The sequence below is a fragment of the Pseudophryne corroboree genome, chromosome 3 (assembly GCF_028390025.1).
Source record: "Pseudophryne corroboree isolate aPseCor3 chromosome 3, aPseCor3.hap2, whole genome shotgun sequence".
Taxonomy (NCBI): domain Eukaryota; kingdom Metazoa; phylum Chordata; class Amphibia; order Anura; family Myobatrachidae; genus Pseudophryne; species Pseudophryne corroboree.
Window position 1 is genome coordinate 89151156 of NC_086446.1, and position 17347 is coordinate 89168502.

Below are 17347 nucleotides of genomic sequence, written 5' to 3' on the forward strand. Positions count from 1 at the left end.
AAGCCTCAGTTAGGTACTGTGCCCGGACGAGCGTACACAATAAGGAAGGATCTTGAATCCCGGGTAAGACTCATACCAGCCACACCAATCACACCGTACAACTTGTGATCTGAACCCAGTTAACAGTATGATAACAAAACGAAGTAGCCTCTGAAAAGATGGCTCACAACAATAGTAATAACCCGATTTTTGTAACAATAACTATGTACAAGCATTGCAGACAATCCGCACTTGGGATGGGCGCCCAGCATCCACTACGGACTATGAGAAATAGAATTATCGGTAAGTAAATTCTTATTTTCTCTAACGTCCTAGTGGATGCTGGGGACTCCGTCAGGACCATGGGGATTATACCAAAGCTCCCAAACGGGCGGGAGAGTGCGGATGACTCTGCAGCACCGAATGAGAGAACTCCAGGTCCTCCTTAGCCAGAGTATCAAATTTGTAAAATTTTACAAACGTGTTCTCCCCTGACCACGTAGCTGCTCGGCAAAGTTGTAATGCCGAGACCCCTCGGGCAGCCGCCCAAGATGAGCCCACCTTCCTTGTGGAGTGGGCCTTTACAGATTTAGGCTGTGGCAGGCCTGCCACAGAATGTGCAAGTTGGATTGTGCTACAGATCCAACGTGCAATCGTCTGTTTAGACGCAGGAGCACCCATCTTGTTGGGTGCATACAATATAAACAACGAGTCAGATTTTCTGACTCCAGCTGTCCTTGAAATATATATTTTTAATGCTCTGACAACGTCCAGTAACTTGGAGTCCTCCAAGTCGCTAGTAGCCGCAGGCACCACAATAGGCTGGTTCAAGTGAAAAGCCGAAACCACCTTAGGGAGAAAATGAGGACATGTCCGCAGTTCTGCCCTGTCCGAATGGAAAATCAGATATGGGCTTTTGTACGATAAAGCCGCCAACTCTGAAACTCTCCTGGCTGAAGCCAGGGCCAATAGCATGGTTACCTTCCATGTAAGGTATTTCAAATCTACCGATTTGAGAGGCTCAAACCAATGAGATTTGAGAAAATCCAAAACTACGTTTAGATCCCACGGTGCCACTGGAGGCACAATTGGGGGTTGTATATGTAGTACACCCTTGACAAAAGTTTGTACTTCAGGCACTGACGCCAATTCCTTCTGGAAGAAGATTGATAAGGCCGAAATTTGAACTTTAATAGACCCCAATTTGAGGCCCATAGACAATCCTGCTTGCAGGAAATGTAAGAATCGACCCAATTGAAATTCTTCCGTTGGGGCCTTCTTGGCCTCACACCACGCAACATATTTTCGCCAAATGCGGTGATAATGTTGTGCGGTCACTTCCTTTCTAGCCTTAATCAAGGTAGGAATAACTTCCTCTGGAATGCCCTTTTCTTTTAGAATCCGGCGTTCAACCGCCATGCCGTCAAACGCAGACGCGGTAAGTCTTGGAACATACAAGGTCCCTGCTGAAGCAGATCCCTTCTTAGAGGTAGAGGCCACGGATCCTCCGTGAGCATCTCTTGAAGTTCCGGATACCAAGTTCTTCTTGGCCAGTCCGGAGCCACTAGTATTGTTCTTACTCCCCTTTTCCGTATATAATTCTCAGTACCTTTGGTATGAGAGGCAGAGGAGGGAACACATACACTGACTGGTACACCCACGGTGTTACCAGAGCGTCCACAGCTATTGCCTGAGGGTCTCTTGACCTGGCGCAATATCTGTCCAATTTTTTGTTGAGGCGAGACGCCATCATATCCACCTTTGGTTTTTCCCAACGGTTCACAATCATGTGGAAAACTTCCGGATTAAGTCCCCACTCTCCCGGGTGAAGGTCGTGTCTGCTGAGGAAGTCTGCTTCCCAGTTGTCCACTCCCGGGATGAACACTGCTGACAGTGCTATGACATGATTTTCCGCCCAGCGCAGAATCCTTGCAGCTTCTGTCATTGCTCTTCTGCTTCTCGTGCCGCCTTGTCTGTTTACGTGGGCGACTGCCGTGATGTTGTCCGACTGGATCAACACCGGCTGACCCTGAAGCAGCGGTTTTGCCAAACTTAGAGCATTGTATATCGCTCTTAGTTCCAGTATATTTATGTGCAGAGACGTCTCCAGGTCTGACCATACACCCTGGAAGTTTCTTCCCTGCGTGACTGCTCCCCAGCCCCTTAGGCTGGCATCCGTAGTCACCAGGACCCAGTCCTGTATGCCGAACCTGCGGCCCTCTAACAGATGGGCACTCTGCAACCACCACAGGAGAGACAACCTTGTTCTTGGTGACAGTGTTATCCGCTGATGCATGTGCAGATGCGATCCGGACCATTTGTCCAGCAGATCCCACTGAAATGTTCGTGCATGGAATCTGCCGAATGGAATTGCCTCGTAAGACGCCACCATCTTTCCCAGGACTCTTGTGCATTGATGTACTGACACAGTTCCTGGTTTTAGGAGGTTCCTGACAAGTTCGGATAACTCCCTTGCTTTCTCCTCCGGGAGAAACACCTTTTTCTGAACCGTGTCCAGAATCATTCCCAGGAACAGCAGACGTGTTGTCGGGGTCAATTGAGATTTTGGAAGATTCAGAATCCACCCGTGTTGCTGAAGCACTACCTGGGTTAGTGCTACACCGACTTCCAGCTGTTCTCTGGACTTTGCCCTTATCAGGAGATCGTCCAAGTAAGGGATAATTAATACGCCTTTTCTTCGTAGAAGAACCATCATTTCGGTCATTACCTTGGTAAAGACCCGAGGGGCCGTGGACAAACCAAACGGCAGCGTTTGAAACTGATAATGACAGTCTTGTATCACGAACCTGAGATACCCTTGGTGTGAGGGGTAAATTGGGACATGCAGATAAGCATCTTTTATGTCCAGGGACACCATGAAGTCCCCTTCTTCCAGATTCGCTATCACTGCTCTGAGTGACTCCATCTTGAACTTGAATTTCTGTATGTACAGGTTCAAGGATTTCAGATTTAGAATAGGTCTTACCGAACCGTCCGGCTTCGGTACCACAAATAGTGTGGAATAATACCCCTTTCCCTGTTGTAGGAGGGGTACCTTGACTATCACCTGCTGAGAATACAGCTTGTGAATGGCTTCCAATACCGTCGTCCTTTCTGAGGGAGACGTTGGTAAAGCAGACTTTAGGAACCGGCGAGGGGGAGACCTTTCGAACTCCAACATGTAACCCTGAGATACTATCTGCAGGATCCACGGGTCCACCTGTGAGCGAGCCCACTGATTGCTGAAAATCTTTAGTCGACCCCCCACCGCTCCTGAGTCCGCTTGTAAAGCCCCAGCGTCATGCTGATGGCTTTGTAGAACCCGGGGCGGGCTTCTGGTCCTGGGCAGGGGCTGCTTGCTGCCCTCTCTTACCCTTTCCTCTGCCTCGCGGCAGATAAGACTGTCCTTTTGCTCGCTTGTTTTTATAGGAGCGAAAGGACTGCGGCTGAAAAGACGGTGTCTTTTTCTGTTGGGAGGGGGTCTGAGGTAAAAAAGTGGATTTGCCGGCAGTTGCCGTGGCCACCAGATCCGAAAGACCGACCCCAAATAATTCCTCTCCTTTATATGGCAATACTTCCATATGCCTTTTGGAATCCGCATCACCTGACCACTGTCGCGTCCATAAACTTCTTCTGGCAGATATGGACATCGCACTTACTCTTGATGCTAGGGTACAAATATCCCTCTGAGCATCTCGCATATAAAGAAACGCATCCTTTAATTGCTCTAGAGTCAATAAAATACTGTCCCTATCCAGGGTATCAATATTTTCAGTCAGGGAATCCAACCACACTACCCCAGCACTGCACATCCAGGCTGAGGCTATTGCCGGTCGCAGTATAACACCAGTATGAGTGTATATACTTTTCAGGGTAGTTTCCAGCCTCCTATCCGCTGGATCCTTGAGGGCGGCCGTATCAGGAGACGGCAACGCCACTTGCTTTGATAAACGTGTGAGCGCCTTATCCACCCTAGGGGGTGTTTCCCAGCGCGCCCTAACCTCTGGTGGGAAAGGGTATAATGCCAATAACTTCTTGGATATTAGCAGTTTTCTATCTGGGTTAACCCACGCTTCATCACACACGTCATTCAATTCCTCTGATTCTGGAAAAGCTACAGGTAGTTTTTTCACCCCCCACATAATACCCCTTTTTGAGGTACCAGCAGTATCAGAGATCTGCAAAGCCTCCTTCATTGCCGTGATCATATAACGTGTGGCCCTATTGGAAAATACGTTTGTTTCTTCACCGTCGACACTAGATTCATCTGTGTCGGTACCCGTGTCGACTGACTGAGGTAAGGGACGTTTTACAGCCCCTGACGGTGTCTGAGACGCCTGAGCCGGTACTAACTGGTTTTCCGGCCGTCTCATTTCGTCAACTGACTTTTGTAATGTGCTAACATTATCACGTAATTCCATAACTAAAGCCATCCATTCCGGTGTCGACTCCCTAGGGGGTGACATCACCATTACCGGCAATTGCTCTGCCTCCACACCAACATCGTCCTCATACATGTCGACACACACGTACCGACACACAGCAGCCACACAGGGAATGCTCTAATCGAAGACAGGACCCTCTTAGCCCTTTAGGGAGACAGAGGGAGAGTTTGCCAGCACACACCAAAAACGCTATAAATGTATATAAACAACCCTAAAAGGTGTTGTTTTTGTTATAAGCGCTTTTAATATATAAATATCGCCAAATTATGCCCCCCTTCTCTTTGTTACCCTGTTTCTGTAGTGCAGTGCAGGGGAGAGTCCTGGGAGCCTTCCTCACAGCGGAGCTGAGCAGGAAAATGGCGCTGAGTGCTGAGGAGAATAAGCTCCGCCCCCTTTTCGGCTGGCTTTTCTCCCGGGTTTTGAGAAAACTGGCCTGGGTTAAATACATACATATAGCCTTAATGGCTATATGTGATGTATTCTTTGCCACTAAAGGTATTTAATATTGCTGCCCAGGGCGCCCCCAGCAGCGCCCTGCACCCTCCGTGACTGATCAGTGAGAAGTGTGTAGCAACAATGGCGCACAGCTGCAGTGCTGTGCGCTACCTTCATGAAGACTGAGGAGTCTTCTGCCGCCTGCTTCCGGACCTCCGATCTTCAGCATCTGTAAGGGGGGTCGGCGGCGCGGCTCCGGGACGAACCCCAGGATGACCTGTGTTCCGACTCCCTCTGGAGCTATGTGTCCAGTAGCCTAAGACTCCAATCCATCCTGCACGCAGGTGAGTTGGAAATCTCTCCCCTAAGTCCCTCGATGCAGTGATCCTGTTGCCAGCAGGACTCACTGAGATTTAAAACCTAAAAAACTTTTTCTAAGCAGCTCTTTAGGAGAGCCACCTAGATTGCACCCTTCTCGGACGGGCACAAAAACCTAACTGAGGCTTGGAGGAGGGTCATAGGGGGAGGAGCCAGTACGCACCATGTGATCCTAAAAGCTTTATTTAGATGTGCCCTGTCTCCTGCGGAGCCCGCTATTCCCCATGGTCCTGACGGAGTCCCCAGCATCCACTAGGACGTTAGAGAAATGCATCTTTTAAATGCTCTATAGTCAGTAATATACTGTCCCTATCTAGGGTATCAATATTTTCAGTCAGGGAATCCGACCAAGCCAACCCAGCACTGCACATCCAGGCTGAGGCGATTGCTGGTCGCAGTATAACACCAGTATGTGTGTAAATACATTTTAGGATACCCTCCTGCTTTCTATCAGCAGGATCCTTAAGGGCGGCCGTCTCAGGAGTGGGTAGAGCCACCTGTTTTGATAAGCGTGTGAGTGCTTTATCCACCCTAGGGGGTGTTTCCCAACGCGCCCTATCCTCTGGCGGGAAAGGATATAATGCCAATAATTTTTTAGAAATTATCAGTTTTTTATCGGGGGAAACCCACGCTTCATCACACACCTCATTTAATTCCTCAGATTCAGGAAAAACTACAGGTAGTTTTTTCTCACCGAACATAATACCCCTTTTGGTGGTACTGGTATCATCAGAAATGTGTAAAACATCTTTCATTGCCGCAATCATGTAACGTGTGGCCCTACTGGAAGTCACGTTTGTCTCTTCACCGTCGACACTGGAGTCAGTATCTGTGTCGGCGTCTGTATCTGCCATCTGAGGTAACGGGCGTTTTAGAGCCCCTGATGGCTTTTGAGACGCCTGGACAGGCACAAGCTGAGTAGCCGGCTGTCTCATGTCATCAACTGTCTTTTTTAAAGAGCTGACACTGTCACGTAATTCCTTCCATAAGCTCATCCACTCAGGTGTCGACTCCCTAGGGGGTGACATCTCTATTACAGGCAATTGCTCCGCTTCCACATCATTTTCCTCCTCATACATGTCGACACAACGTACCGACACACAGCACACACACAGGGAATGCTCTGATAGAGGACAGGACCCCACTAGCCCTTTGGGGAGACAGAGGGAGAGTATGCCAGCACACACCAGAGCGCTATATATATACAGGGATAACCTTATATAAGTGTTTTTCCCCTTATAGCTGCTGAATTGTTAATACTGCGCCCAATTAGTGCCCCCCTCTCTTTTTTACCCTTTTCTGTAGTGCAGGACTGCAGGGGAGAGTCAGGGAGACTTCCTTCCAGCGGAGCTGTGAGGGAAAATGGCGCCAGTGTGCTGAGGAGATAGGCTCCGCCCCCTTCTCGGCGGCCTTTTCTCCCGCTTTTCTGTGGAATCTGGCAGGGGTTAAAATTCATCCATATAGCCCTGGGGGCTATATGTGATGTATTTTCGCCAGCCAAGGTGTTTTTATTGCTGCTCAGGGCGCCCCCCCCTAGCGCCCTGCACCCTCAGTGACCGAAGTGTGAAGTGTGCTGAGGAGCAATGGCGCACAGCTGCAGTGCTGTGCGCTACCTTGGTGAAGACAGGATGTCTTCTGCCGCCGATTTTCCGGACCTCTTCTTGCTTCTGGCTCTGTAAGGGGGCCGGCGGCGCGGCTCTGGGACCGGACTCCGAGGCTGGGCCTGTGTTCGGTCCCTCTGGAGCTAATGGTGTCCAGTAGCCTAAGAAGCCCAATCCACTCTGCAAGCAGGCGAGTTCGCTTCTTCTCCCCTTAGTCCCTCAATGCAGTGAGCCTGTTGCCAGCAGGTCTCACTGAAAATAAAAAACCTAAAACTAAACTTTCACTAAGAAGCTCAGGAGAGCCCCTAGTGTGCACCCTTCTCGGCCGGGCACAAAAATCTAACTGAGGCTTGGAGGAGGGTCATAGGGGGAGGAGCCAGTGCACACCAGGTAGTCCTAAAGCTTTACTTTTGTGCCCAGTCTCCTGCGGAGCCGCTATTCCCCATGGTCCTTACGGAGTCCCCAGCATCCACTAGGACGTCAGAGAAAACACAAGGGATTGAGGCCATAAGCGTGCGAGTCTCAGCCAGCCATCTACCTCTCTCAAAAGACCTGTCAGGAACATCGTGGAGATCAACAAAGACTAGGGAACCCAACACAACCTAAGCATTGTGTACTGGTCATGGAAGTACTGCAATGCCAGATCAAGGCGTGGTGTGGACAGAGCAAGCTTCTCTTCCATCTCCCTAGTCTAAAATTCCCTTTAGTACATGGGTCCCAGAGAGGGTGCGTATCATATAAACTGAAAAAAAACACATACTACACCTGATCTTAGCCAAAAGACCAAGAAGCATTGTGCAGGTACCAAGTGTATGAGCAAACCTAGTCGAAGACCAGCATATTACTCCCGCCTGGACTGACCAAAAGCAGGACGAAGAGAGAGCCACTGGGAGAACACTGTGCTGGACTCAACAGGCATTCTGGAACGAAAAATTACAGCTGTCATGGTAACAACTACAGGTTGACTTCAAGAAGATATACCGAAAGATCTAGTATGAAGCTCAGGAATCAAACCAGAGCTTGAAAAATTAATGCTATGATTTACAGGATATGTCGGAAAATGCATGACAACCGGACACCTAAGAAAGTCGGCTGCGTAGTAGAGTCTGCTGTGTAAGGACAGCATTCCGCTGTCTGTGTGCGCTCCCACACAGTCAAAAGAACATGAAGTGCTCAGTCTGACCCATTACCTCTGCAACCACAGAAGTAATGGGTCATTCCATATCAAATCAACTCAACTCAAAAAAACAAACATTTTACTGACCTTCTCCGATTTTTATGAAATTTGGTGTACCAATAGGATGGGGGGAAAAACTAATCGACACCAAATTTCAACATCATAGCCTGAATATTTTTGGAGGTGGAGCCATTTAAAAATGACCAAAATATGCAATTTTACTGCCGCGGGGGTCTTTTTGTTTGGCCTGTAACTTGAGTTCTAATTAAGACAGAGAGATGAAATTAGTGTAATTTTGAAGCTTAAGAATAGATCTTTTCATTTCAATTTAGTAAGGTAGTGCTAAAAAAAGTTTAATAACCTTTGACCATGACCTCAATTTTTATTTCACTTTGGGACTCCCATGGAATAATGCGATCATAATTTACTGACAAGCAGGCAGCTAAATTATACAAAATTCTCACTTGCAGACAGTGTATTATAAAGTTTTGAAAAACAGCAATATAACCTTAATATATACAACAGACCAGGTTTTGTTCATGCTTTCCATGAGTTTAGTTTTGAAGTTGCAGACAGTTTCTTTTTCTATAATGGTCCTGTTGTAGTCATTGGGTCTACTGTTAGTATATCACAACGATGAACTAGATTTTGTGTAAATTAGTTTCTCGTCAGACCTAACAAGCACAGCAAATTTAATTGAAATCGGTGATGGTCATGAAAATGGCTGTGTTGATTTGATGTGGAATGACCCCTATGGAAAACTCCCTGAGCGGGCAACTGTGGCACACAAGAGTGGATCAAGCAGAAAACACCCACTGGAACACTAGCAAACAAAAAATAAATAAATTACATTCTAGAAAGTAATCCAAGCTAGAACATAGGGCTAGATGGAAAATGCCACCCAGGGGATCACAACCTCCTGATATGAGAAATAAGGCGGTAACAAGGAGATGAGGGGACTGCAACCCTCACCCATACACCAGCAAACCCTGTGTTGGACACCTGTCCTACCAGTGAGGCAAGAGTAGAAGAAAGACTCCTGGAAGACCAACCTCCAACAATGACCAAGACTAACAAAGACCAAAACCAACCTCAGACAATGACAAATGGTAAAATGACATGCCAAGAGTAGCATGTAGAGTCGTACAAACCACAACCAGCAGATCAAAAGCCCTGTTGCATAGCAGCGAGACAACAGAGGGAACTCAGCATCTACCATGGGGTACAGCCTGTCCCTTGGTGTGTCATTTCTCACTCTTGTGCAGAGTCTTAGTAAGCCAATTTTTCTACCTCATACCGGAGAATAGAGAAAAATAAGGGAACATATGCCGCTGTTACCGTAATCGGCTTCTATGATGATCCTAGAAATAATAGTACTAAAGTACAAATAAACCATAGCAATATGTAGACGACGACGGCCACTGTCAGAGTCACCAGTAGAGTTCTGTCCACTTCCCTTAAGAAAAATAAGAGACATTGTAGAAGAGTGACCGCATATGGTAAAGCTTACTTGAAATGACCAAGAGGAACTGACTTGTTTTGATTATACCAGACTGAAGCACCTTTAGGCGTAGAGTCTAAAGCAGGGGTGGGCAATTATTTCAGCTGAGGGGCCACTTGACACTTTCCTGTTAGTATTCGAGGGGCGCAAAATAGCAGCACAACACCCCACCCCCCCTTCCCAGCACCAAAAATATAGGGACGTGGCTTCGTATTGAAGGGGCGTGGACAAAAAAATAGGATTTTGGTTACCTACCGGTAAATCCTTTTCTCGAAGTCTGTCGAGGATGCTGGGGTCCACATTAGTACCATGGGGTATAGACGGGTCCACCAGGAGCCATTGGCACTTTAAGAGTTTCAGAGTGTGGGCTGGCTCCTCCCTCTATGCCCCTCCTACCAGACAGTCTAGAAACTGTGCCCCGAGGAGACGGACATCTTCGAGAGAAGGATTTAACACAGATAGTGGCGAGATTCATACCAGCTCACACATACAAGGCACATAAAGCTAACTAGCTTGAAAACTCATCAACTGCAGAAACATTACATACCAAGTAACAATGCAGTACATAACTAAACAAAGTTGTACCGAACAAGAGAACGGTTGCAGAAAAACGAAGCGCTGGGCGGGCGCCCAGCATTCTCTATGGACCACGAGAAAAGGATTAACCGGTAGGTAACCAAAATCCTATATTCTCTTACATCCTAGAGGATGCCGGGGTCCACATTAGTACCATGGGGATGTACCAAAGATCCCAGAACGGGAGGGAGAGCGCGGAGGCTCCTGCAGAACTGATTGAGTGAACTTCAGATCATCAGAGGCCAAAGTATCGAACTTGTAGGACTTGGCAAACGTGTTCAACCCAGACAAAGTTGCCGCTCGGCAAAGTTGTAACGCCGAGACACGCCGGGCAGCCGCCCAGGAAGACACCACCTAATGAGTAGAGTGGCCCTTAACAGATGTAGGACATGGCAATCCTGCCGTAGAGTAAGCATGCTGGATAGTGAACCTAATCCAGCGAGATATAGTCTGCTTTGAAGCAGGACACCCAATTTTCTTGGGATCATACAGGACAAACAAAAAGTCCGATTTCCTGTGACGAGCAGTCCTCTTCACATAGATTTTCAAAGCCCTCACAACATCCAAGGACTTTGACGAAGTTGAGGAGTCAGTAGCCAATGGCACCACAATAGGTTGGTTGATATGAAATGCTGACACAACCTTTGGAAGAAACTGCTGACGCGTCCTGAGCTCAGCTCTATCTTCATGGAAGATTAAAGAAGGGGCTTTTACAGGACAAAGCCCCCAATTCTGACACACGTCTAGCAGAAGCTAAGGCCAACAAAGTGACAGCCTTCCACGTGAGAAATTTGACCTCAGCCTCCTGTAAAGGCTCAAACCAATCCGACTGCAGGAAATGCAACACCACATTAAGATCCCATGGTGCCGTCGGCACCACAAATGGAGGCTGGATGTGCAGAACCCCTTTCAAGAAAGTCTGAACCTCAGGGAGGGCAGCCAATTGTTTCTGGAAGAAAATGGATAAACTCGAAATCTAGACCTTTATGGATCCCAAACGCAGGCCCATATCCACACCTGCTTGCAGGAAGAGGAGAAACCGTCCAAGCTGAAACTCCACCGTAGGAAACCTCTTGGATTCACACCAAGACACATTTTTTCCAAATGCGATGGTAATGTTTAGACGTTACTCCTTTCCTAGCCTGTATCAGGGTAGGCATAACCTTGCTCGGAATACCCTTCCGGGCTAAGATCTGGTGTTCAACCTCCAAACGTATCCGCGGTAAGTCTTGATAAGTGAATGGCCCCTGTTGCAGAAGGTCCTCTCAAAGAGGAAGAGGCCTTGGATCTTCCAGCAGTAAGTCCAGAAGATCCGCATACCAATCTCTCCTTGACCAGTCCGGAGCAATGAGAATTGCCTGAACCCTTGTCCTCATGAGTTTGAAAACTCTTGGAATGAGTGGAAGTGGGAGAAACACATACACTGACATGAACACCCATGGTGTTAGCAGGGCATCCACCGCCACTGCTTGTGGGTCCCTCGACTTGGAACAGTACCTCCGAAGTTTCTTGTTGAGACGTGAGGCCATCATGTCTATTTGAGGTACGCCCCAACGACTGGTTACCTCTGTGAACACATCCGGATGGAGGCCCCACTCTCCCGGATGGAGATCGTGCCTGCTGAGGAAGTCCGCTTCCCAATTGTCCACTCCTGGAAGGAAGATTGCCGACAGCGCCACTGCGTGCTTTTCTGCCCAGAGGAGGATTCTTGTAACCTCTGACACAGCCGCTCTGCTCTTTGTCCCCTCCTGTCGGTTTATGTAGGCCACCGTTGTTATATTGTCCGTCTGTACTTGAATGGCCCGATCTCAAGGAAGATGTGCCGCTTGGAGAAGACCATTGTACATGGCTCTTAGTTCCAGAATGTTTATTGGAAGAATGGATTCCAGACTTGACTACCTTCTTCAGAAGGTTTCCCCTTGAGTAACTGCGCCCCAACCCCAGAGACTTGCATCCGTGGTTATAAGGATCCAGTTCTGAACCCCAAACCTGCGGCCCTCCAAAAGGTGAGGCAATTGCAGCCACCATAGGAGTGAAATTCTTGCTTTTGGCGACAGACGTATTCTCTGGTGCATGTGGAGATGAGAACCTGACCACTTGTCCAGGAGATCAAGTTGGAAGGACCAAGCATGAAACCTTCCGTACTGTAGAGCCTCGTAAGAGGCAACCATCTTCCCCAGAAGGCGAATGCACTGATGAACTGATACCCGGGTGGGCTTCAGGACGTCCCGGACCATTGTTTGAATCACCAATGCTTTCTCCTCTAGTTGAAACACCCTCTGTACTTTTGCGTCGAGGATCATTCCCAGAAAAGACAATCTCCTTGTCGGCTCCAAATGTGACTTTGGAAGGTTCAGGATCCAATCATGTTCCCTGAGTAGACGAGTTGTGAGAGCAATGGACTGCAAAAACCTCTCCCTGGACGATGCCTTTATCAGCAGATCATCCAGATATGGAATTATGTTCACTCCCTGTCTGCGGAGAAGAACCATCATCTCTGCCATCACCTTGGTACCATGGAGAGACCGAATGGCAGTGCCTGGAACGGATAGTGACTGTCTAACCGTGCAAATCTGAGATAAGCCTGATGCGGTGGCCAAATCGGAATGTGGAGGTACGCATCCTTGATATCCAGGGATACCAGAAACTCGCCCTCTTCCAGACCTGAGATCACCGCTATCAGAGACTCCATTTTGAATTTGAACTCCCTCAAGTAAGGATTTAATGACTTCAAGTTCAAAATCGGTCTGACCGAACCATCCGGTTTCAGTACCACGAAAAGGTTTGAATAGTAACCTTTGTGTTGCATATGAGGCCGAACTGGAACAATGACCGCTGACCTTTCCAATTTTTGGATGGCTTCCAAAAGGACAGCCCTTTGTGTCAGTAAAGCTGGCAAGCCTGATTGGAGTTTCAAGAACTCCCGCCTCACCGATTCTTCCAGTCTGTATCCCTGGGACACAATAACCTGTATCCAGGAATCCAGGCCGGACGACACCCAGACATGGCTGAAACGGCTGAGTCTCGCCCCCACCAGCCCGTTCTCCAGGCTATGCGGCCCACCGTCATGTTGAGGATTTTGAGGAACCAGAAGCAGGCTTCTGGTCCTGAGAAACCTGCAGTTGCAGGCTTCTTGGATTTTGCCCGACCACCTCTAAAGAAGGTGGTAGGAGGCTTGGACTTTTTCGTCTTAGCGGTCCGAAAGGACTTCGATGTAGATGAAGAAAAGGTTTTTTTGTAGAAGTAGCTGCTGAGGGAAGAAAGGGTAGAAAGGGTGACATACCCACGGTTATAATAATAATAATAATAATTTTATTTATATAGCGCTCTTTCTCCAATAGGACTCAAGGCGCTTAACAGATACATAGCATAATATAGTACAGAAAATAATGCAGTACATTTTCATAAAATACAGAAGCATGAAGATACTAAAAGAGACACTATGGAAATGCTTGAGTAAACAGGAATGTCTTGAGTCTACTTTTGAAGGATTCTATAGTTGTGGCCTCTCGCACTGTGCGGAGAAGTGAGTTCCATAGAGTCGGTGCCGCATGACTAAAAGCTCGTCCCCCAGATGAATTACGGTAGATTCTAGGTACTGCTAAAAGTCCTTCATCTACAGATCGCAGTAATCGAGTGGGGCAGTATGGGGTCAGAAGCTGTTTCAGGTACCTTGGGCCTTGGTCATGTAATGCTTTGAAACTCAGTAAGCCAATCTTGAAGAGGATTCGCCATCTTACAGGCAGCCAGTGAAGGGAGTAGAGGATGGGTGTTATGTGGCTAGAACGGGGCTGGTTGGTTAACAGCCTGGCAGCTGTGTTTTGCACCAGCTGTAAGCGTTGCAATTCTTTTGCTGGTAGACCAAGGTAGAGGGCATTACAGTAGTCTAATCGAGATGATACAAATGCATGTATGACTTTTGGCATATCATCTGAGGGAATTAAGTGCTTGATTCTGGCTATGTTCCTCAGGTGAAAGAATGAGGATTTGATTGTGGCTGATATCTGATGTTTAAGTGTCAAGCCATCATCCAGGACAGCGCCAAGATTCCGCACATGATCACTGGTCTGTAATTCTGAATCCCCGAGTGTAAGTCCAGTTGGTTGGCTATGCTGCAGTCTTGTCCTTTGATGTTGCGGTCGTATTATAAGGACCTCTGTTTTATCCGGGTTCAGTCGCAGCCAACTGGCGCTCATCCACTCCTGTAGTTCAGCTAGACAGCCATTTAGGGTTGCTACTGGGTTATCAGTGCCCGGAGCAAAGGACAAGTACAGTTGTGTATCATCTGCATAGCAGTGGTAGACCAGGCCATGGCGCCTGATTATTTTGCCCAATGGGAGCATGTATACTGCAAAAAGCATGGGGGATAGTATAGAACCTTGTGGGACACCACATGGCAATGGCACTGGTGGTGATGAGTATAATCCAGATGATACTCTCTGTGACCTGCCTGTGAGAAATGATTTGAACCAGTTTAGGACTGTGCCATCCAGACCACAGAAGTGTATCAGTCGCTCAATCAGAAGCCCGTGGTCCACGGTATCAAATGCTGCCAAGAGATCCAGAAGGATTAATATTGAACAGTCACCTCTGTCTTTTGCCATCAGAAGATCATTTAACACACACACCAGGGCTGTTTCAGTGCTATGTCTTCTCCTGAATCCTGATTGAAATGGATCATAAATATCATGGGTTGTCAGGCGGGTTTCCAGTTGATTTGCAACCACTTTCTCAATAACCTTTCCTAGGAAAGGAAGGTTTGATACCGGTCTGTAGTTGGTCATGCCGCGGCCGCGGTAATCCACGCATCCAACGCTTCCCCAAATACAACCTGACCTGTGTAGGGTAGGTTCTCCACACATCTCCTGGATTCCGCGTCGGCAGACCATTGGCGTAGCCAGAGTCCCCCACGAGCTGAGACAACCATGGAAGATATCCTTTATTCAGTGTACCCTGGTCCTTCATGGACTCCACCATGAAACCCGCAGAATCCTGTATGTTACGTAAAAACAGTTCAATGTCACTTCTATCCATTCTATCCAAGTCCTCTAGTAACATGTCCGACCACTTTACTATAGCTTTAGAAATCCATGCACAGGCAATAGGGGGCCTTAACGCCACTCCTGAAGCAGTGTATATGGAGTTGAGCGTAGTGTCAATTTTACGATAAGCCGGTTCTTTTAACGCGGAAGATCCAAGGACAGGTAAAACCCCCCCCTTTTTTACAGTCTGGAGACATATGCGTCAACTATGGGTGGGTTTCCCCATTTTTATCTATCCTCCTCAGGGAAGGGAAAAGCAACCAGAACCCTTTTTGGGATCTGGAATTTCTCTTCCGGGTTTTCTCAGGATTTTTCAAATAGAGCGTTTAATCCTTTAGACGCAGGGAAGCCTCCTCAACCTGTTCAGGTGGTGTGTCAGTAATGTTTAACACATCCCTAATGGCCTCAATCATGAGTTGCACCCCCTTTGCAAGGGATGCCACCCCCCTCAACACATCCCCATCACCGTCTGCCGTGTCAGAGTCGGTATCCGTGTCATCTTGCATAATCTGTGCAAGTGCACGTTTCTTTGGGTATACGCTAGGGGATTTAGAAGGAATAGGAACAGAACCTGTTTCAGTCTGAGCCACCCTAGTAGAAATCTGAGAGATCATTCCCTTAATTGAAGTCATCCATTCTGGTTCAGATATATAAGCCTGAGACAAGACATTACATTCCTGGGTACATGGAATGGATTCCTCTGGAGTAGAAACTTCCTCTGCAGCATAAGACACAGAGTCCCTGGACATGGCTATGTGAGAGAACATACACCCCCACACACACAGGAAAATGTCAGACACAGTTTTGCCCCCAAGTACAGTACCTTCAGAGATAATAGGATTTTACTTACCGGTAAATCTATTTCTCGTAGTCCATAGAGGATGCTGGGGACTCCATAAGAACCATGGGGAATAGACGGGCTCCGCAGGAGATAGGGCACTTTAAGAAAGCTTTGGATTCTGGGTGTGCACTGGCTCCTCCCTCTATGTCCCTCCTCCAGACCTCAGTTAGAGAAACTGTGCCCAGAGTATATGAACAGTACGAGGAAAGGATTTATGTAATCTAAGGGCGAGATTCATACCATCCACACCAATCACACCGTATAACTTGTGATAAACTACCCAGTTAACAGTATGAACAAATAACATAGCCTCGGTTCAAGACCGACCAACTATAACATAACCCTTATGTAAGCAATAACTATATACAAGTCTTGCAGAAGAAGTCCGCACTTGGGACGGGCGCCCAGCATCCTCTACGGAATACGAGAAATAGATTTACCGGTAAGTAAAATCCTATTTTCTCTAACGTCCTAGAGGATGCTGGGGACTCCGTAAGGACCATGGGGATTATACCAAAGCTCCCAAACGGGCGGGAGAGTGCGGATGACTCTGCAGCACCGATTGAGCAAACAGGAGGTCCTCCTCAGCCAGGGTATTAAACTTATAGAACTTTGCAAAGGTGTTTGACCCCGACCAAGTAGCAGCTCGGCACAGTTGTAGTGCCGAGACCCCTCGGGCAGCCGCCCAAGAAGAGCCCATCTTCCTAGTGGAATGGGCCTTAACCGATTTAGGCAATGGCAATCCTGCCATAGAATGTGCCTGCTGAATCGTGTTACAGATCCAGCGAGCAATTGTCTGCTTTGAAGCAGGAGCGCCAGCCTTGTTGGCCGCAAACAGAACAAACAGAGCTTCAGTCTTCCTGAACCTAGCTGTTCTGGTCACGTAAATCTTCAAAGTCCTGACTACATCCAGGGACTCAGAGTCCTCCAAGTCCCGTGAAGCCACAGGCACGACAATAGGTTGGTTCATATGAAAAGATGAGACCACCTTAGGCAGAAATTGAGGACGAGTCCTCAACTCTGCCCTATCCACGTGAAAAATCAGGTATGGGCTTTTATATGATAAAGCCGCTAATTCCGAAATACGCCTTGCAGAAGCTAAGGCCAACAACATGAGCACTTTCCAAGTGAGGTATTTCAACTCCACTGTTTTGAGTGGTTCAAACCAAGGTGACTTGAGGAAACTTAATACCACGTTAAGATCACAAGGCGCCACCGGAGGTACAAAGGGAGGCTGAATATGCAGCACTCCCTTCACAAAAGTCTGTACTTCAGGAAGAGAAGCCAATTCTCTTTGAAAGAAAATGGATAAGGCCGAAATTTGGACCTTTATGGACCCTAATTTTAGGCCCAAATTCACTCCTGTTTGAAG

General features: G+C 47.7%; 1 protein-coding gene and 1 non-coding gene across 4 annotated transcripts in view; both read right to left on the reverse strand.

The window, feature by feature from the left end:
• Positions 1–17347, reverse strand: part of LOC135057053 (zinc finger protein 260-like) — a 121700-nt gene that overhangs the window by 24981 nt on the left and 79372 nt on the right. The window lies entirely within an intron of this gene.
• LOC134899786 (U2 spliceosomal RNA) lies at positions 7445–7633 on the reverse strand. Its single transcript, XR_010173388.1, has one exon. It is a non-coding gene; the product is annotated as a U2 spliceosomal RNA (small nuclear RNA).